This window comes from Chelonia mydas, chromosome 10, assembly GCF_015237465.2.
Source record: "Chelonia mydas isolate rCheMyd1 chromosome 10, rCheMyd1.pri.v2, whole genome shotgun sequence".
Classification (NCBI taxonomy): Eukaryota; Metazoa; Chordata; order Testudines; family Cheloniidae; genus Chelonia; species Chelonia mydas.
Window position 1 is genome coordinate 48,328,000 of NC_051250.2, and position 23,121 is coordinate 48,351,120.

Consider the following 23,121-nt stretch of genomic DNA (forward strand, 5'->3'; position numbering starts at 1 on the left):
GGCATCCACTTCTCCACCAGCTGTAGTTTTAAGTAGTCTTCAATGGTAGCCTCACATAAAGAAGATTACAGTAATGTAGCCTAAAAGTATCCAGTTACTTTGGTAAGGTCTAGTTCAAAATGACAAGGTCAAAACATCTAGCCACAAGACGACGAAAAAGGCATTCATGGGCCACCTAATATTCCTAGGTTGAAGAACTTCTCCAAATTGTGAGCATTTGAGATCAGGTCTACACTACAGACCTATATCAGTATAGGTCATTCAGGGGTGTGAAAAATCCATACCTTTGAGCAACTTAGTTATACCAGACGAACTCCGCATGTAGACAGTGCTATGTCAACAGGAGAGCTTCTCCTGTCGGCATAGGAGTGTCTTCACTTAAAACAGTGCATCAGTGCAGCTGTAGCGCTTAAGTGTTAGACAAAGAGTGGACCAAACTCTTCAATAACAGTGGCAAGAACCACATCTGCTATACATTCAATAGACTTCCTGATCAATTTCTAAAGGATTTTAGAAAAGCTCTTCCACACCCTTCCAAAATTCTGTTTGTCATTAATCAATTTTTTTTAAACAGCTGAGTAAAACACTATTAGTTTGGGGAGGGGGTTAAATATCATGATGGTCAGGGAAAGCAGTAGATTTTGTGTTTGGCATAGTATATTTTCACAATAATTTAGTAAAGCTATTGTAATTACACTCCTTTTCTACCAGAGACCTGGATCAACCTGCCAAGTGGAAACTTCCTGCATAAAGTTGTGAATTTCAGGCTTCCATGCATGCTCAAGAATTCAGATGGTACACATTACTGGAGAATAAAAGAATATTGTGCTTATCCTTCACCAAATAGTTAAGATTTTTCAAGATTCACCAGGACTTGGATATTCCACTAAACAAAACCTCAAATAATACTTTACACTACTATTGAACCTTTCATCCAAGATACTAAATTGTTTTACAAACATTAATTAAGCCCTAAAATATCTCTATGAGATGGGGGAAAGAGGACAGTATTATCATTGCAGGAAACAGAGGAAGGAGATGTAAGTCATTTGTCTAACGTCACACAGCAAGCCAGGTGTAGAGTCAGAGGGGAAAAAAAATCCAGGTTTTCTACTCCTCTAGTTGAATGAAATCCAAAGTTAAATATATTAGTGCTATTGCCAAAATCATTTGCTTAAGTTTTTCTTTTATTAACTTGACTTCTGATTTCTTAGGAATTTCTCTTAGGAGTCAAATTTGACTCCTGTTCTAACATGTGACCTTCTCTCTCTTTATTTTTAAATTGTATATTATCATATAAAAGAGAGATCTTAAATATTCTCCTGCAGCCACTCAGATTCTTTACTGAGTACAAAGGATCCTCATTTTGCTTTTTACAAAAATAAAACATCTTGATCACAAACAGATCTTTGTAAACTATGATTAATTTTGAGTGATCAGAGAAGTCACCTGATATTGTTAGTTCCCCAGCTGAATAGATGCACAGCCATTTTTAGTCAAATTTAGATTCAGTTTCTGTGAGCATTTGTGCCAGTAAGAGTCATTTCAATGCTTGTGGAATGCAAACACAAAAGGCCATGAACATAGCAATTTATTAAAAAATGTACATGAACAGTCTCTAAAGTTTTTTTCATGCTGTTTGCCCAGTTCTAAACTTACCAGCATCATACAAGTGTAGCAAGGATTAATTAAATGTTTGCAAAGTGCTTTGGTGACTTGAAATGCTATGTAAGTTTTAGGAACAAACAACAGCAATTCAGAATGTTGGGGAATCCTGACTGGTTAATGAAGTAATGAGTTATACATTTGAAGAGAAAATAATTTAAAAAGAAACACACCTGCCCAGACTGCGAAGTTTAAAGTGCTTTTAAAATAATAATTTGTAGGTCTTTCCCCCCCATAAAGCTATACTCGGATTTCCACAAAAACTTCTGTGGCAGGAGTAAGCTCCCAACTCACTTGGATTCTATGAATGGAAACTCTTAATGGTGATAGCTGGAGAAGGCAGAAGGGGATTTCTCATAGACATACCCATCAAGATGAGTCATTAGTGATCATTTTACCAAAGAGGGATGAATACTTTGGATGAGAGACCAGAGACTAGTATGTGAAAAAGCAATGGCTATGCAAAGGGTGATTCACCACTGGCTTCATGACCCAACATAAAAGCATCTCCCCTGACCACAAAAAGCAGCCAAGACAGCTTGTAACTAGATATTTTAATGCACTGGTATGGGTATCAGGGCAAAAGGTTAGAGGAAATGAAATGTGGGAAGAGTAAGATTCTCACACTAAGTAAGCTACTCATTCTATTAGATGTCAGAAACTATTCATCTTTAAGAAATAAGCAATGCCAGTTTCCACATACATTCTTTTTTCTTGTGTCTACTGTTGCTCCTGTACTAGTCCAACATAGCGAAAGCTACTGAAGGTGCTTGAGTCTATATTAACAAGACAGACAGATTTTGAGAGAGGTTAGGCATGCAATAACCACAATACAAGTGCAAGATGACTGTACAAAAATACATATTTCCTATGTATATGTGTATTTATCCTATCTGCATATACAGACCACTTATATTTGGTGTTAAATATGGATTTAGGAGCCTAATTTTAAGCACTCAGGTTTGAACATTTTGGCCTATTAATTAGTAAAAATTATAATAATACTTTGCACTTTTGTAGTACTCTCTATTTGACAATCTCAAGCCTACAAATAACAATGTATTAAGTCTCTATTTTAAACAGCTGTATGTAAGTATTATCCTTATTTTCCTCCACATGTGTGAAAAGGCAGAGGTGCAAAGTGACTTCTCTATGATCACACAGGAAGTTTGTGGCAGAGTTGGGAATGGAACCCGAATTTCTTAATATATAATCACAGGCTTTAAACACAAAACTATCCTTCATCCTTTTGATGTGAACACCTGCTCAAGCGCTAGAGTGAGGTCATCAACTCATTTCATACATATCACCTAACAGCCAGGGCTTTGTAACAAACTTTTGATCACTACCCTGTTTCAAGTACATGGGACTGAAATAGTGATGATGACTTGGTGCAAGAGACATTACGCCATACTTGGAGCAATTAATACAGAAAGAAGCTGGACCTAAAATAGTAAGACCCTTAACAAAAAAACTACTAACACTGTGCTTTACAGAAACTTCTGATAGAGTCTGGGAATATGGAAATGAGGAATATGAGACCTTTGTATAGAAAAAAGATTAGGAAATAAATTTCACCCATAGTGGTCTAATAAGAGGGAGTCTGTTGCCTTGTGGGAAATTGTACATGTAGGCAAAGATATGTAGATGAGCCTGGGATGTGGGGGAAGCCATCAGCACACAACTCTGTGTGTGTGTGTGTGTGTGTGTGTGCACGCGCGCGCACGCGCTCTCCAAGATTTCTTGGCTGTAGAATATTTGCCTAGGAATCTGTTTTTCCCTTCCAGACTTCCCGAGTTTCCCAAACAGGCAAAAAAACAATTGTTACAACTCCAATGCAGTTGGAGTCAACATCAAGTTGTAAAAATAGTAAGGATTCATTTTTTATTAAAAGAACTTTACCAGCAATAAGTAATTCGTTTATAGACTTCCTGAGGTGAAACTTGACCTTCTGATGAAAGAGGCTTGGTTTTCCAAGTCTTTATTGGCTCCCACCACAGCAGACTCCCACCCTGGAACTGTTTCCTGACCTTTGGAAAGGGTCATCCATATTTAACTGAAAGAAAAAAAAGTGCACTGCATTCTAATACTCTGTGGTAACATGGTCTCTCTCTTTTAAAAATAAAATTGGTGAGTTCAGTCCACATTTAAAATGAACTTTTTCTTTCTCATGATAAAACATCCTTTAAAAATACCCTTGCTTGGTTATATCAAATCATTCACATTGCTGAAAGGAGACTAGCTATCTCCCTTCTACTGCAGGATAATTGCAGCAGTTTGTGCTTATACAAGATGGGGGGGGGGGGGCGGACAGGGGGGACAACAGTATTAAAAAGCTGTAGAGAATTTTGTGTGACCCCTCTACCTAAATATTGCGCCCAGATAATATATAGTATCCCTCACCCATAACCTCATGCCAAATATAAACTTTCCTGAGCCAATGCCCTGGAAAAATATGTGCTTTTAAATTATGACCACCCCAATGTCCAAAGAGAGTAAGCACATTGGCTACTTGGGCATCTGTTCAAATAGGAAAGGGAGAGACTATTATTTGAATATATACTCAGCAAGGTCATTATTAAATTTCTGAAAAAATCAAAACAAGAAAAATAAAGAACTGAATCAATTATTTAAATTACAAACACTTTTCTGTGTTGCAGAGGATTTATTTTTAGGGCTGTCGATTAGTTGCAGTTAATTCATGCGATTAACTAAAAAAATTAGTTGCGATAAAAAACTGATCATGATTAATAGCAGTCTTAAATCACACTGTTAAACAATAGAATACGAATTGAAATTTATTAAATATTTTTGGATGTTTTTTCTACATTTTCAAATATATTGATTTCAATTCCAACACAGAATACAAAGTGTTACACTGCTCACTTTATATTGTTTTTTATTACAAATTTTGCACTGTAAAAATGACAAACAAAAGAAATAGCAAAAAGAAAAGGAGTACTTGTGGCACCTTAGAGACTAACCAATTTATTTGAGCATAAGCTTTCGTGAGCTACAGCTCACTTCATTGGATGCATTCAGTGGAAAATACAGTGAGGAGATTTATATACACACAGAACATGAAAAAATGGGTGTTATACATACTGTAAGGAGAGTGATCACTCTATAGATGAGCTATTACCAGCTGGGAGAGTGGTGGGGAGGGGAGGGGAACCTTTTGTAGTGATAATCAAGGTGGGCCATTTCAAGCAGTTAACAAGAACGTCTGAGGAACAGTGGGGGGTGGGGATGGGAGGAATAAACATGGGGAAATAGTTTTACTTTGTGTAATGACCCATCCACTCCCAGTCTCTATTCAAGCCTAAGTTAATTGTATCCAGTTTGCAAATTAATTCCAATTCAGCAGTCTCGTTGGAGTCTGTTTCTGAAGTTTTTTTGTTGTAATATTGCGACTTTTAGGTCTGTAATCGAGTGACCAGAGAGATTGCAGTGTTCTCCAACTGGTTTATGAATGTTATAATTCTTTATTCTTTTACGTAGAGACTGTCCAGTTTGACCAATGTACATGGCAGAGGGGCATTGCTGGCACATGATGGCATATATCACATTGGTAGATGCGCAGGTGAACGAGCCTCTGATAGTGTGGCTGATGTGATTAGGCCCTATGATGGTGTCCCCTGAATAGATATGTGGACACAGTTGGCAACGGGCTTTGTTGCAAGGATAGCTTCCTGGGTTAGTGGTTCTGTTGTGTGGTGTGTGGTTGCTGGTGAGTATTTGCTTCAGATTGGGGGGCTGTCTGTAGGCAAGGACTGGCCTGTCTCCCAAGATTTGTGAGAGTGATGGGTCGTCCTTCCGGATAGGTTGTAGATCCTTGATGATGCGTTGGAGAGGTTTTAGCTGGGGGCTGAAGCTGATGGCTAGTGGCGTTCTGTTATTTTCTTTGTTGGGCCTGTCCTGTAGTAGGTGACTTCTGGGTACGCTTCTGGCTCTGTCAATCTGTTTCTTCACTTCAGCAGGTGGGTATTGTAGTTGTAAGAATGCTTGACAGAGATCTTGTAGGTGTTTCTCTCTGTCTGAGGGGTTGGAGCAAATGTGGTTGTATCGTAGAGCTTGGCTGTAGAAGATGGATCGTGTGGTGTGGTCTGGGTGAAAGCTGGAGGCATGTAGGTAGGAATAGCGGTCAGTAGGTTTCCGGTATAGGGTGGTGTTTATGTGACCATTACTTATTAGCACCGTAGTGTCCAGGAAGTGGATCTCTTGTGTGGACTGGTCCAGGCTGAGGTTGATGGTGGGATGGAAATTGTTGAAATCATGGTGGAATTCCTCAAGGGCTTCTTTTCCATGGGTCCAGATGATGAAGATGTCATCAATATAGTGCACGTAGAGTAGGGGCATTAGGGGAGGAGAGCTGAGGAAGCGTTGTTCTAAGTCAGCCATAAAAATGTTGGCGTACTGTGGGGCCATGCGGGTACCCATAGCAGTGCCGCTGATTTGAAGGTATACATTGTCCCCAAATGTGAAATAGTTATGGGTGAGGACAAAGTCACAAAGTTCAGCCACCAGGTTTGCCGTGACATTATCGAGGATACTATTCCTGACGGCTTGTAGTCCACCTTTGTGTGGAATGTTGGTGTAGAGGGCTTCTACATCCATAGTGGCCAGGATGGTGTTTTCAGGAAGATCACCGATGGATTGTAGTTTCCTCAGGAAGTCAGTGGTGTCTCGAAGATAGCTGGGAGTGCTGGTAGCGTAGGGCCTGAGGAGGGAGTCTACATAGCCAGACAATCCTGCTGTCAGGGTGCCAATGCCTGAGACGATGGGGCGTCCAGGATTTCCAGGTTTATGGATCTTGGGTAGCAGATAGAATACCCCAGGTCGGGGTTCCAGGGGTGTGTCTGTGCGGATTTGTTCTTGTGCTTTTTCAGGGAGTTTCTTGAGCAAATGGTGTAGTTTCTTTTGGTAACCCTCAGTGGGATCAGAGGGTAATGGCTTGTAGAAAGTGGTGTTGGACAGCTGCCTAGCAGCCTCTTGTTCATATTCCGACCTATTCACGATGACGACAGCACCTCCTTTGTCAGCCTTTTTTATTATGATGTCAGCATTTTTCAATTCACCTCATACAAGTACTGTAGTGCAATCTCTATCTTGAAAGTGCAATTTACAAATGTAGATTTTTTTTGTTACATAACTGCAGAGGCAGATTACGGTTTTGTGGGGCCTTGGGCCAGAGCAAGTGGGGGCCCCTCCCCACCTCTTCCTCTTGCAGTCCCCCCTCCCGCCCCTCTCCCTGGTGCTCCGGCCGGGGAATGGGGTTGGGGCACAAGGGCTTCTCCTGTGTGCCCGGCGCTCCTGCCAGGGAGCGGGTTTAAGGTGCGGGGGCAAGGTGCGGGGGCTTCTGAGGAGTGCTGGGTGGGCAGGCGGAGAGGGTCAGGGCAGCACCCATTTTTCAAGGGCCCTCCAGTTGGCCAGGGCCCCTGGGCACAGGACCTGTTGGCCCAGTGGCTAATCTGTTACTGCATAACTGTAAACAAACTTGTTTGTCTGAGTGATTGGTTGAACAGGAAGTAGGACTGAGTGGACTTGTAGGCTCTGAAATTTTAAGTTGTTTTATTTTTAAATGCAGGGGTTTTTTTGTATGTAATTCTACATTTGTAAGTTCAACTTTCATGATAAAAGAGATTGCACTACAATACTTGTATTAGATTAATTGAAAGGTACTATTTATTTTGTTTTTTACAGTGCAAATATTTGTAATCAAAATAAATATAAAGTGAGCATTGTACACTTTGTATTCTGTACCGTAACTGAAATCAATTTTAAAATGTAGAAAATGTCCAAAAATATTTAAATAAATAGGGTTCTATTATTGTTTAACAGCGCAATTAATCATAATTATTTTTTAATTGCTTGACAGCCCTATTTATTTTATTTTTACTGGTCCTCCCTACTACTATCAAAATTGGCAATTATTCTGTTTCTAACTCTTTGAGCTACCTGTGCAATTAACAGTAACACTTCTTTATTTCTCTGCGCTCAATCTTTCTTCCACTCTACTTTAGTTCCCATGTATCTCTCAATCCACATCACCTTGTTCCCATGCTTATTTCAACCTCTCTTTTTCAGTAAGAGCCTTACCAACACCACCTGATGAAGATCACACATCTGCTCATATATAAACACTGCCTTAGTGACACCAGAAAAGAAGTAGAATCTGGAGAGCTTAACTAGTTCTGCTAACAGTGGCCCACCTCAGGAAAGCATTACTGACCAATACCAGACTGCCTATCAGAACAATCATTTTGTAGGTTTCTCCTTTTTGGTTGATGGAAAAGAGTGCAAAGTAGTTAAGGATTTCAGAAATCTAAATTTAATCTTCTGGGCTGCTATACTGGATTAACTCCATTTTCATAAATCAAGCCACTATTTTTGTAGCATAAAAACAAGAGTTTAATGCGAGTAAGCTCAGACAATCTGTTTAAGATTTGCTGCTGTTTATCCTCCCCTTCCAAATTAAATTGCCAGCAACATCTTGAAATTGCCAAGAAGTCAAAGAAAACTGAGAAAATACAAAAAGGTGTGTAAGAAGGGTAACAATATTACATAGCAGAATGGTATAAATCACCCACAAAAAAAGCCAAGAAATTTCAATTTAAGGCTTTCATTTCATCCTTAATCTCTTCCTTGTGCTGTACTTAGGTATCAGAGCAGATGTTATAACCCCAATCCTTCTCAGTATGTACTTAGTTCTGATTAATTGGAGTTATGCAAAGGTGGTACAACAAAAGCAGAATAAAATCTTAGATTCAACAATCAGAATGCAAAGGAGGCAGTAGTTTTAACTCATAACTTCTCACATTAGACAGTTTAAAATGGCAGTCATCTTAAAAAAAAAAATCATGCTCTCTGAAAGTGTGCTTATCTACTGTTACAACTTCTAATATTACTGTAACTGAAAGCAGTTAAGCAGATTTGTATATATATTTGACGGCACTTTATTTATAGTCAGCTTGTCTGTTTTCCTTGTATTACTCGGGTAGTTCTCATTTACACTGAAACAAGGGAGATTAAAACCAAAAAATAGAAAATGTAATTGTAAAATCAAAAATATTGGCAGATGGAAGGTATAGCATCTGAAATCCCTTTAACTAATTTAATTTTTTAAACTGACTAGACTTCCAGTTGATGGTGTCCCTTCAAAAGAAAATGTCTTCCATGTTCAGAGCTTGAAAACTCTACTTGCCATCTTGCCAGTGAGTAGAAAGTTTTCACTGATGAAAAAGGAACCTATATTACCCACCAGAGAAGTTGGAGAAGTTAAGCTTTTATTTTAAACAATGAAGTTTCTACCTTTTATGGTTGCGAAAATAACTTTTCAAATGTTAAACAATGCAGTGCCGTCTTTCTCAGTCTACAGATTTCAGAGTAGCAGCCATGTTAGTCTCTAATGCATCCGATGAAGTGAGCTGTAGCTCACGAAAGCTTATGCTCAAATAAATTGGTTAGTCTCTAAGGTGCCACAAGTCCTCCTTTTCTTTTTTCAATCTACAGAGCGTGCCTGGGTATCTTCTGTTGCTCATGGCTTTCCCAGTCACTTTCACTCCCCAGCTGACAAGACTATGGTCACTTTCAAAGCTAATATACAGAAACCAATAGGCAGCTGTGAAACTGGCAAAAACTATATCAGCTTCACTTTGCCACTATTTGGGAAGGCTATGAGCAGCTGCAGCAGCAGGCACTGGTGCTTTTCATGGAGAAGGAGCTACCAATAAATGAAGGTTTGGGGATGGAATTGGTGGAAAAAAACTTCTCTTTACAAAATCTGTGAGAATAGGAAGGCATAGACTAGCAGAGACTACCCTTCTCTAAATCCATCTGTCAGATGGCTCAAATGCAGGCGAGTAATAAAAAAAAAATAAAAAAATGTTTTCCTCCCTTTCAGCAGGCCAGAGAAGGGGAAAAGAGTGCATTTTGATGTTTAGACACCTACTAACCAGCGGACAAAAATAAAAATAATCAAGCTCTTCCCTTCCCCATATCAGATATAGGGATAGCACCATGGTAGGAAATTCAGGACTTCCTTTTTCACCCCAACAGCTGTGGACAGAGCTGGACTTCGCACTATAGCATTGACCTTAAACCACAGTTGCCTTGACTTTTGTATCAGCCTTCAGCATTTGGTACATTTTCTAATCTCTGCCATTATACTCAGTTCTATGTTTTAATCGCACAGTCAGAAGCACTTATCACATTTTTTTTTAAAATGTGAACAGCATTTGAAAACAACTATTTAAATTTTACAACTGGCATACCAAAGGCAAATTCCAGCTGGCAGCTGCCATCTTACAGAGAAGTGACTTTTGAGACTAACAATATACAAGCCAACTCTCAGCAATTTCCTCCCACCCCCACAATGTAATCTTTTCTCCTGCAGAGCTACACAAAAAGGCAGGCTAGTGGAGAAGTTTAAGCAACTTTTTCAAGGACAACTGTGATCTAAAATGTAGTTACCCTTGTAAATCCCACCAGTTAGCAGGAGTGTAGTGCCCTTCACTAGGCAAACAGCACAAAATGAATGTCTGTATATAGGGCAATAGAGTGAACGGAGCCGGGAGAGGAGAAGGCCAACTGGGGGAAGGGCAGGAGAGAGAGCAAATAATTCATTTATTTTCTTGATTAGTAACATTTTCAAGAAATGTGAGAAAGTAGGCTAATTTTCATTTTCCGTCTCAGATGGGACACACTGTATTATTTATATTATAGTAGCACCTGGAATTCCCATTGAGATTGGGTCCCCATTGCTCTAGGCACTATATACAACAAAGCAAGAGACAGTAAACTATGTGGGGCAGGGACTACCTAGATAAACACAGGGTGTAAGGGGAAATGGAGGCACAGAGCAGTGAGGTGACTTGACTAACGTCACACAGGAGAGTAATGGCAGAGCTGGGAACAAAACCTAGCTCTCCTGATTCCCAGTCCAGTACCATAACACCAGGCCACACTAATCACAAACTGGGTAATTCTGAAATGCAGGTCTGAAGTTTGACCAACAGGCAGTTAGAGATGGTTGGGATAACATCAATTTAAAAAACCACCCAATTTCATTTCTGCATTAAAAAAAATCAGGCTAGTATTGTTCCAAGTAACAGCTAAAATTACAATGATTAGAGGTTTTTTCTGTTTGACAGCACTTGTCAGTCAGCCTATTATTGTGTTGGTTTTCATACAAGTAACAGGGAAACATTTTGGAAAAAAAAATAAGAAAATGTGATTGTAAAGCCTCAAAGGTAAGCAAAGTACCTGAAACTACTGACTAGATTTCAAATCAACTGCATCCCTTTAATCTCTTGCCTGTCTTCTGTATAGCCACCTCCAGATACCATCATCCTCCTGGCCTGCTTCACCAAGCCTCCCTTTCTCTTTCTTTGAGTTCCTCCTCAAAACATACTTTATGGAGTCTTACAAATCCTAGTCCCTCTCTCTTAGCAATGACCTCTAATAGAAAAAAATATAATAAATCTGGAATTTCTCTACTGCATGCATCACTGAATAAAATACCATATGATCTCTTTCATTCATCTTCCATTCCTTCTAAATTTTGTAATCACCACTTATGACATTTTGTCAATGTAACATGGGATCTCTTTGGGGCAATGACTCTGAGTTTTATTATATATTAAGCGCCAAGTATATTTCTAGCATACAATACGTTTCACTTTGGCTTCAGGTTGCCAGACAACAAGTTTATCCTAGCCTGCAAAAACCTACAACTGCAGAAAATATTCTGCGTGCCTTTTAAAAAAAATCCATATGGATTTATATCTAATATTGTAAATTAGCAAAATGCAACTGGGCCAGTTAACAGTCAAAATATACATCCTGTTTTTGAGCTGTTTGCAATGTAAACATAACAGATGCTATCAAGAGTTGTGCTACCAGGTGCCACTATTGTACAAGTGGATGGTGGCACATAGTTAACAGAAGCCATAATAAAATGCAGATGAGCTAAGTAAGGCTAGGTCTACACTACCACTTATTTCAGTATAACTTATGTCACTCAGGGGTGTAAAGAAGCCACCCCCGAGCAACGTAAGTTACACCAACCTAACCACAGGTGTGGACAGCACTATGTGGGAGAGAGAGCTTCTCCCGCCTCTCACAGAGGTGGATTTATTATGCCGATGGGAGAGAGCTCTCTCCCGGTGGGCATACAGTGTCTTCACCAGATGCGCTACAGCTTGCTGCTAGGGAATAAGAGGCTAACAGTAATGCCATCAAGAAAAGATGGTGCATTATCCACCACCACTCATATTTTAACCTCCTTCCCCCTCCCTCTACTGTCAAAAAATGGAACAAAAAAACCTACCACCACCACACAACACCTTAAAAAGAATGAGTTTTCCAAAATGTTTGAAATTGATATGAAAATCAGCCCTCAACATTTAAAAGACTTTCTTTAAATTGATAACTAACTTGACTTAAACATCCTTGCACGTGACAGAATGGACCCCCCTTCCTCATTGTAGCCACAAACTACTGTATTTCAAAGTATTGTTACAACCCTATCCCAACATCAATCACAATCTCTTATTGGTTATGTAGGTTAGTGACCCACATCTGCAAAACCTAAAGAAAAAGCATACAGTGCACTATAGACCAATAAAGTTTCTACGTTTTAAAATCCTTATTTAGAAGACTCCAGAAATAGGCAATTATAAACTCTTATCTGAAAACTTTGCTAGCTTCAGAATAGAGCTGAATTTCTAATATATTAGTACTGCATGAATAGATATTAGATTTTTAAAATATATACAGCTTAATTCCCAAGAGTATATAATAAAACATTAAGCTAAAAGCTATAGTTAGAATTTTAGAAATGTTCTGGCATTTTCTAAGCATTTGTAATCTCCTCCATCCTCCCACTCTCTCCCTATTATAAACCTTTAAATGCTTTGGGTGTTTATTTGCATATCAATGCTCACAATGATTTTCCAGTTCACAGCAGTACAGGCATCTGAGCTCTGGGAACAAATTGTAAGGTTTGGTGTACTCCATTTCTGCATACTTTGCAAATGCTCTGATAAACATATTCCCTTGATAAACATTTTGCTGGACTAGACTCTTAAAACAGAATTTAGGCTATTTTATAAGTGGTAATAAGGAATTCTAATATACACTGAATAGTAGCTTAGCTCAATGTATGTGATTGTTCAAAACTGCTTTTTTAAAATACATTTTTTTCCCAAAGGGAGAAAAACATTTGCAGTAGCTCTAGCTAGCAAAATTAAATGTAAGTTCAGTAACTGATTTTGTGTTAACCACCTTAAGAATTTTTTCAAAATATATACTTGTTTTAGGAGAAAAAAGCAAACAGCTTTTTTAATGTAAGCAAAATCCATGTTTTAAAGTGTTCGCAAGACCCTTAGTCTCTTTGTATCACTCTTGATTCAAGGCAATCCACTTTAAAATTAAAAAAAGAAAAGAAAGGTCTCCATGTTTAATGAAAACAGGTTGGAAATTCTAGTGTAGAACAGTTGTATTCAATTTTGGATCGCTTGGCAAACAAAAGCAGGTCCTTGCGAATGGTCAGGGCTTGAAACATTTGGAGACTAGTATAAATGCTTTCAGGACCAGTACATTTTTCCAAACTATTTCAAGATGATAATTAGAAATTAAAAAAACCCCTTATTTCCATAGCTCATGGTACGCAGAGCTTCAAGTATCTGCTACTATTGAATACAATTTTAAATCTGATGTTATTTAGGTTTGAGGACATCAATCTTCAGTAAGCAGTATGTACTGGAGTCTATTTATAGCTTTAAAATATTTACAAGAATATAAAGAAGGGTCAGAGATCACAGTTGAGTCAGAGAACCAGGCAGTTCTTCCTGCCTTCTCTTCCCAACACCAGCCAAAATATAATAATTCAAAAAGCCACTATTAGTGCTTCCAGATTTCAGTATTAATGCTTAGTGCTTTTTATAGATCATTTTACAGAAACATCGTAACACATGCAGTGCAGTGGTTAAGAGATGACCTGCAAATGATAAAGCAAAATGGGAAACTGCCAGAGCACTGGTGGAAGAAGACCAGGGCATTACAGCATATGGAATTTTTAGTCAGAGCTTTAGGCTGCATGGTTTAACAAAATGCTTCTTCACTTCCAGAACAGCGCACAAGACAGCTTGCTGGATCCATGCTGCCTACAGTCAGTTACACAGTAGAGTTTTCATGTTACACTGAGGAAAAACGTACTCAGATTCAGAATAACTTGTGTATCTACATGAAAACAGAGCAATGGCTGGAGGGGACAATTGCTAGTTCTTTGCGGCTTGTGTTTCATACAGCCTCATTCTCTGATATTGCGAGCCCCAAACAGTTAAAAATCATGAGTGAGGCTCCTCCTCCAAAATCATGGCATTGGCTTTGAAATCGTGATAAAAAAAAAAATTCGGAGTTTTTTTTGTTACGTGATTGTGAGGTTTTGTGATGCTGTGTATAAGAAAAGTGACCATTTATATCACTGTTGTTACCACTGTTATACAATTTCCATAAATCTTATACAAAGTGTATCATGTAAGGTGTCAATGGAAAGGTTATGTTTGAAGTATGATTATCCTGTTTATATACATGTATCATCATTGTATCTGAAATTATGAATATGGGCTATGTACTTTTATATCTTACACATGTGTTGCATTCGTGGGTGACACTCACCAGATAGAATTTACATCAAGGCTAGACAGCTATATGTTGATGGCCCATCAAGAAACCTCAGCTCTCACAATGGGCCATTAAAGAAATTTATTCCCAGCAGTGCAAGTAGGGCAGTCCGGTCTGGTATGTCGTACCAGCAAGGTATTTATAGCTGGTACGGCATACCAGAAAGAGGAGCAGCAGAACATGGGGCTGCTGGACAGCCCCATGCCAGCAGCTCCTCCAGCGCAGCTGTACCGCCCCCAGCCCTTCCACGCAGGGTCTCCTCCATCTGACAGCAGCCCCGTTGGGGGGGGAGGGGGGGGAGAGAGAGAGAGAGAGGGAAGGTGAGGGGCTGGAGCAGTACAGCTGCCAGAGATGCTGCTGGAGCTCTGCTCCTTTCCACACTGTGGTTCCCAGGAGAGCCCTGAACTGCAGCTCCACCAGCGCGGCTGCTGTACCACCCCTAGCCCTGCCCCTGCCCATCAGCGGGACTGCTGTACAGAGGGAGGAGACCCTGTATGGAAGGGCTGGGGCAGTACAGCTGCGCTGGAGGAGCTGCTGGCATGGGGCTGTCCACATTCTGCTCCAGTCGCCATTGCGGTTTCAAAGGCACAGAAGGAGGAGGATAGAGCCCCCCCTACCCCCCCTGAAAAGGGGGGGGGGGGTGGATCATGGGGAGGGGATGGAGAGAGAGTGGGGGCCGGACTGGGGGCCCCGGACTGGGGGCGGAGACATGTGGAGGGTCACGTGAGGCAGTCACGTGCCACCCCGTACCGGGAAGAAATGGATTCCACTTACACCACTGCTTACCCAGTCCAGGTGGCTCTTCCTGAGGAGCCAATGGTCACCCTCCTGTGATTCAGCAAATCATGTAAGGATATGTGAGATGCTCCTGTGACCCTGGACTCCACCTTGGGCCAGTAACTTTCCACAAACAGGGGCTGTGGGCTTTGTTTAGGACAGAAAATTTCCATGCACATGGCAGAAGATATAAAAAGGCACCTGAGACATCTCTAATTTGACTCTTTCGTGATCTGATTCTCTGGACTGTGGATTTACAACTAAAAGGAGCATCTTGAACTATGGACTGAGGACCTTCCAATCTTTCGGAAGTTACCAGAGAGACTTTACAAGCCAGCAAGCTATTCCATCACTGCTACAAACCTGATATAAGGACTTTGCAATCATGTGTATGATCTATTAACCATTTATAACTCCCCATTTCTTTTATTATTAAATCTGTACATGGGACCACATTTGGCTTCTGGTTAACCAGTGCGGTACTGCAGAAGCTCTTTTGTTACTGGGCTGGTGAATCTAATTATAGAATAAACCAACAGTTTTGGGGATTGTCTGTCCCATTTCTTGCAGTCTGTCCTCAGCGTGGCATTTTCAGTGTGGCCCATACCAGGCACCCAGTGACCATTTGTCTTCTGAATTTTGAGACTTTGGAGTTCACATTTTCAAATTTTTCTTGGCAATCATGATGGCTGAAAACTTGAAAGAAAGAAAGAAAAAGAAAGAAGAGATTCTCACTTAATCACTCCAGGAGGTGGGGCTTTAAGACAACCATGAAATATCACAAGAAAAGGCAACACTGAGCCCCTCTGAAGGTGGTAAGGGTGCAAGTACTGGGTCTATTGCACATCATCTTCCAGTTTTGGGATAGTTTATCAAGAGGATTGTGGCAGGACCCATTTCATCTTTTCTGAATCCCACTCATTTGGACTTTAGACTTGGGTTTGATCAACAAGCAACATTGTTAGGAGAAGCTCCGTAATCATTAAAGGACAATGAATTGTCTGCGCTGATTTTATAGGATATCAACTGCCTCTGATACCAATGCTTATTTAAGGGATACAAAATTGTTAGAGTGGCTCTGTTCATTACTTACTAGATGGTGATCTGGGGCACTCTCTCTTCTGGCCTGATATCTTTCATGTGAAAAAGTTTGAGATCTGTTTCACCACTCTTCTTGTTCAACATGTTTGAGACCATAAGGAGTTGGTAAACTGCATCATATTCAGTACATTGCCTGTACTTAACTCTGTGTTTCCAACACATCTGGACCAGCTGATCCAGTATTGTGAATAATGTGCAGTCTCAACTAGAGGAGATTACAGTAAATTAATCTTGAGGTGACAAAGAGGCATATTATAATTATTATTCATTTGTATTATTGTAGTGCCTAGGAGCCCTACTCATGGACCAGGATCCCATTGATGGTATGTCTGCAGCTAAAAATAAAAGCTGTGCTCCTTTGGCCCCACACAGATGAAAAACATCTTTTTAGCCACAGTTACTAGATCTTCCAACATCAGAATCTAATAAAACTCCAACACCACAAGCCTGCCTAATAAATGGTAGCCATGTTATCTTAAGCAGGACTGCAGATGTTTCCCTCACTAACTCTTCCAGATTCTTCCTCCAACTCACCATCATCATGCTAATCTTGTGCAATTTGAGTGTTGAACAGCTGACTCCAATTTCAAAAAGATTGGATTGGAACCACTCAGAAGCTCAAGTCACTGCAAAAGTCAGCCTCACATCTGCTGACCAATGAGTCATACAGGAATCACACATCACAGGTACTCTGCCTTGCACTGACTTCCAACAGCCTCTTGAACTCTGTCTGGAAACTAAATTTCCACCTCTAGAGTCCTAAATTAATGGGGACCCTAAGGGTTTGCCTCTCCTCTAATGTAATATTAGCAGAGTTGGGAACAGCAGATTATTCAAGCTATAGGTCCATTGTTTCAAATAAGCAGGAGCCCGATGGCAGGGCATTTTCTACAAGAAATCTTCAACTCTAATTTGGCTTCCTTCTTTAGTCATTAGAATCCAAACTTATTAATTCCACAGACCCCATCTTTCCTCCCCGGCACTAAAAGATATTGAAGGAGGATTTAAGTGAGGCATTATGGTATGGTTGTGTAGAGTGCATATTTGGTTACTTCTTTTGTCTATTCATTAGAGATTTGATTAAACAAAGGTCAAGAGTTACATTTTCAGATGGCATGATTTGAAATGCTGTGGGTCCTGATAGATGCCAGAGCAGTAAAAGTAAATGTCACCAAGGCCCAAAAGTGGATTGGAGAACAATCTCTTTATAGGCCAGTCTGCATCATTCCACCTGCATATGCCATTACTCCCTGTATTGGAAACACTTCTTTACCTGCTCCTAATAAAGCTGCATGTGAAGTTTTGTGTCACACTTATGCAATGACAGTTTCCAAAGAGAGAGAGAGAGAGAGAGAAACAGCAAACCCTATAGGCTGCTGCATCTGTAAGTCATGGGGCGCAACTGGGAACACAGCTTAACATAACCTTACCAGAAACTTTCTTTCACAGCTCATTTTCCCCATCTCTCCCAGGTACATGGTAAGTGACAGACCTATCTCCCACTTCACAGATCACCAGACATGCTCTGCATATTTTGGACTCGTGATTACATCAGAATTTCAGCTTTTATTTTAATATGGAGATGTCGCAGGTGCCTTTTTATATCTTCTAGCCCTGATGGTTGCAAAGAAAAGCTTGAAAACATGAACTGAGTGTAAACGTAAGTAAAGCAACAATAGCCTTGTGAGTCTGAAGACTGCACAGAATAACAGCTCTGAGAGATGTGAAGTGTTCCATGAATCTCAATATGATGCTAACTCTAAAACCAGTGGGTCTGGCATATCCACCCAAGCAGACACATCTGAGCTGCTGGAGTGAGTACTACTAGTACCCTGATGCCTCCTTTTTCTTCATGGGATAGAAAGCATGCCTCAGCAGCCAATCCTGAGTAGAAGGGGGACCCATGCCACTGTCCCTAACTTTTGTGGGTGGGGTTGCTAGTAGATGGAGCCACAGGGGCCCAAAGTCACAGTGTGCCTAGAGCTCCAGGATGCCTTAATCTGGCCCTGCTCATATGGTATTGACTAGTCTGCCAGTCTGGCCCTGTAAATCAACCCTAGTTTAGCATTTACTGATAGTATGCTAAAAAAAAAACAAATAATAGATAAACAGTTTTGTGAGGCTAGAAACTGACATGCCATTAGGAGTCTAAGGCTTTGAAAGAAAACCAAGAGAATTAGTGAAAGAACCAAGCTATGTTCACAGTGGGGAAATTGACAAAAATTTCCCATCAGTTCTAACAAAAGCTCAACTGAAGAAGCATGAGCTACAGCATAAACTGGACTCCAGCAGCCACACCTGTTTTAAACATCGCTTTAGTTAAAGTTGCTGAAAAACAGTCTCATTGAAACAGTGTAATACTGGGTTAGGCTGATAAAGCCCTACTTTCACTCGGCTTCCAATAGTTCCGATTTTTTTTTTTTTTTTTTAAAGAAATTTTCACCAGGGTAGACAAGGCCATATTGGCCAAAACCCTCTATTGCCCCAAAGACAACCATCACATTCAGGAGACAAAAATCAACCAGACAGGAACGTCTGAACAATTTTAGTATCTAGGAAGTAAAAATGGATTAGGGCACAGGAGAACTAAGGTAACAAGCATGAAGAACATTCATGTAGCAAGAGTCCAAACAGATCTTCAGCAATGTTTCTTAATGCGTGCAATTTATTTCTATGTTACAATAGAGTGCTATTAACTATTGCTTCCATAACATAGAAATAGTGATTTAGAAATAGAATTTCATTCAACTAAGAACAGGTTTCAGAGTAACAGCCGTGTTAGTCTGTATTCGTAAAAAGAAAAGGAGTACTTGTGGCACCTTAGAGACTAACCAGTTTATTTGAGCATGAGCTTTCGTGAGCTACAGCTCACTTCATCGGATGCATAGCATATCGTGGAAACTGCAGAAGACATTATATACACACAGAGACCATGAAACAAAACTTCCTCCCACCCCACTCTCCTGCTGGTAACAGCTTATCTAAAGTGATCATCAAGTAGGGCCATTTCCAGCACAAATCCAGGTTTTCTCACCCTTTCCCCCCCCCCCCCCCACACACACATACAAACTCACTCTCCTGCTGGTAATAGCCCATCCCTCTTTGAAACCTCTCTTTATAATGCGCATGATAATCAAGGTGGGTCATTTCCAGCACTAATCCAGGTTTTCTCACCCCTCTCCAAAAACCACACACACAAATTCACTCTCCTGCTGGCAATAGCTCATCCACACTGACCACTCTCCTTACAATGTGCACAGCAATCAAGGTGGGCCATTTCCAGCATAAATCCAAGTTTAACCAGAACGTCTTGGGGGGGGTTTGTAGGAAAAAAACAAGGAGAGATAGGCTACCTTGCATAACGACTTAGCCACTCCCAGTCTCTATTCAAGCCCAAATTAATAGTATCCAATTTGCAAATGAATTCCAATTCAGCAGTTTCTCGCTGGAGTCTGGATTTGAAGTTTTTTTGCTTTAAGATAGCGACCCTCATGTCTGTGATTGCGTGACCAGAGAGATTGAAGTGTTCTCCGACTGGTTTATGAATGTTATAATTCTTAACATCTGATTTGTGTCCATTTATTCTTTTACGTAGAGACTGTCCAGTTTGACCAATGTACATGGCAGAGGGGCATTGCTGGCACATGATGGCATATATCACATTGGTGGATGTGCAGGTGAACGAGCCTCTGATAGTGTGGCTGATGTTGTTAGGCCCTGTGATGGTGTCCCCTGAATAGATATGTGGGCACAGTTGGCAACGGGCTTTGTTGCAAGGATAGGTTCCTGGGTTAGTGGTTCTGTTGTGTGGTATGTGGTTGTTGGTGAGTATTCGCTTCAGGTTGGGGGGCTGTCTGTAGGCAAGGACTGGCCTTTCTGCCAAGATTTGTGAGAGTGTTGGGTCATCCTTCAGGATAGGTTGTAGATCCTTAATAATGCGTTGGAGGGGTTTTAGTTGGGGGCTGAAGGTGACGGCTAGTGGCGTTCTGTTATTTTCTTTGTTAGGCCTGTCCTGTAGTAGGTGACTTCTGGGAACTCTTCTGGCTCTATCAATCTGTTTCTTCACTTCCGCAGGTGGATATTGTAGTTGTAAGAATGCTTGATAGAGATCTTGTAGGTGTTTGTCTCTGTCTGAGGGGTTGGAGCAAATGCGGTTGTATCGCAGAGCTTGGCTGTAGACGATGGATCGTGTGGTGTGGTCAGGGTGAAAGCTGGAGGCATGTAGGTAGGAATAGCGGTCAGTAGGTTTCCGGTATAGGGTGGTGTTGATGTGACCATCGTTTATTAGCACTGTAGTGTCCAGGAAGTGGATCTCTGGTGTGGACTGGACCAGGCTGAGGTTGATGGTGGGATGGAAATTGTTGAAATCATGGTGGAATTCCTCAAGGGCTTCTTTTCCATGGGTCCAGATGATGAAGATGTCATCAATATAGCGCAAGTAAAGTAGGGGCGTTAGGGGACGAGAGCTGAGGAAGCGTTGTTCTAAATCAGCCATAAAAATGTTGGCATACTGTGGGGCCATGCGGGTACCCATAGCAGTGCCGCTGATCTGAAGGTATACATTGTCCCCAAATGTAAAATAGTTATGGGTAAGGACAAAGTCACAAAGTTCAGCCACCAGGTTAGCCGTGACATCGGGGATAGTGTTCTTGATGGCTTGTAGTCCATCTTTGTGACTTTGTCCTTACCCATAACTATTTTACATTTGGGGACAATGTATACCTTCAGATCAGCGGCACTGCTATGGGTACCCGCATGGCCCCACAGTATGCCAACATTTTTATGGCTGATTTAGAACAACGCTTCCTCAGCTCTCGTCCCCTAACGCCCCTACTTTACTTGCGCTATATTGATGACATCTTCATCATCTGGACCCATGGAAAAGAAGCCCTTGAGGAATTCCACCATGATTTCAACAATTTCCATCCCACCATCAACCTCAGCCTGGTCCAGTCCACACCAGAGATCCACTTCCTGGACACTACAGTGCTAATAAACGATGGTCACATCAACACCACCCTATACCGGAAACCTACTGACCGCTATTCCTACCTACATGCCTCCAGCTTTCACCCTGACCACACCACACGATCCATCGTCTACAGCCAAGCTCTGCGATACAACCGCATTTGCTCCAACCCCTCAGACAGAGACAAACACCTACAAGATCTCTATCAAGCATTCTTACAACTACAATATCCACCTGCGGAAGTGAAGAAACAGATTGATAGAGCCAGAAGAGTTCCCAGAAGTCACCTACTACAGGACAGGCCTAACAAAGAAAATAACAGAACGCCACTAGCCGTCACCTTCAGCCCCCAACTAAAACCCCTCCAACGCATTATTAAGGATCTACAACCTATCCTGAAGGATGACCCAACACTCTCACAAATCTTGGCAGAAAGGCCAGTCCTTGCCTACAGACAGCCCCCCAACCTGAAGCGAATACTCACCAACAACCACATACCACACAACAGAACCACTAACCCAGGAACCTATCCTTGCAACAAAGCCCGTTGCCAACTGTGCCCACATATCTATTCAGGGGACACCATCACAGGGCCTAACAACATCAGCCACACTATCAGAGGCTCGTTCACCTGCACATCCACCAATGTGATATATGCCATCATGTGCCAGCAATGCCCCTCTGCCATGTACATTGGTCAAACTGGACAGTCTCTACGTAAAAGAATAAATGGACACAAATCAGATGTTAAGAATTATAACATTCATAAACCAGTCGGAGAACACTTCAATCTCTCTGGTCACGCAATCACAGACATGAGGGTCGCTATCTTAAAGCAAAAAAACTTCAAATCCAGACTCCAGCGAGAAACTGCTGAATTGGAATTCATTTGCAAATTGGATACTATTAATTTGGGCTTGAATAGAGACTGGGAGTGGCTAAGTCGTTATGCAAGGTAGCCTATCTCTCCTTGTTTTTTTCCTACAAACCCCCCCCAAGACGTTCTGGTTAAACTTGGATTTATGCTGGAAATGGCCCACCTTGATTGCTGTGCACATTGTAAGGAGAGTGGTCAGTGTGGATGAGCTATTGCCAGCAGGAGAGTGAATTTGTGTGTGTGGTTTTTGGAGAGGGGTGAGAAAACCTGGATTAGTGCTGGAAATGACCCACCTTGATTATCATGCGCATTATAAAGAGAGGTTTCAAAGAGGGATGGGCTATTACCAGCAGGAGAGTGAGTTTGTATGTGTGTGTGGGGGGGGGGGGGGAAAGGGTGAGAAAACCTGGATTTGTGCTGGAAATGGCCCTACTTGATGATCACTTTAGATAAGCTGTTACCAGCAGGAGAGTGGGGTGGGAGGAAGTTTTGTTTCATGGTCTCTGTGTGTATATAATGTCTTCTGCAGTTTCCACGATATGCTATGCATCCGATGAAGTGCGCTGTAGCTCACGAAAGCTCATGCTCAAATAAACTGGTTAGTCTCTAAGGTGCCACAAGTACTCCTTTTCTTTATTCAACTAAGAACTGTTCCAAAGGGGTGGCATTACAATTATTTTGTAGGTTTTTCCCCCCCCGAACACTAACAAAGAACACCAGCACATCAAACTCCCCTTTTTCAACACAGTGAATGAATAAAAACTGTCACGACACTTCTGCAATATTTAAGAAAAGAGGAATTTTAAGCTTGTTCACAATTCTTTCCCCCTATTCCACAGTTCTTGGGTTCCTTTTTAAATAAAAAGCTGCCACTTTTCACCAAAACGCCTTCACTTTGCCAGGTCCTTCATACATATTGTTGTCATCAATAAGACATTTCTTTAAGTCATTCAGTTTCAACTACAGTGATTTTTCTTGCTTCCAGGTGGTGGCAATTCTTTAAGCTACAACATAGCCCATTTAATAAATATTTCAGTTGCTTCCT

The 23,121-nt window shown here is 41.0% G+C and overlaps 1 protein-coding gene across 6 annotated transcripts in view; it reads right to left on the minus strand.

Moving 5' to 3' along the window:
* The window catches only part of HMG20A (high mobility group 20A), a 71,751-nt gene that overhangs the window by 42,241 nt on the left and 6,389 nt on the right, over positions 1-23,121 (minus strand). For 2 of the 6 annotated variants that reach the window (XR_006284638.1, XM_027830534.3), the window contains exon 2: positions 3,568-3,721. The exons of 3 other annotated variants lie outside the window; for them this stretch is intronic. The gene's annotated coding sequence lies outside the window, so the exon portion shown is untranslated. Of the gene's footprint in view, positions 1-3,567; positions 3,722-12,611; positions 12,651-16,222; positions 16,436-23,121 lie in introns of all 6 variants that reach the window. One more of the 6 variants, XM_043524697.1, reaches the window with a different exon arrangement.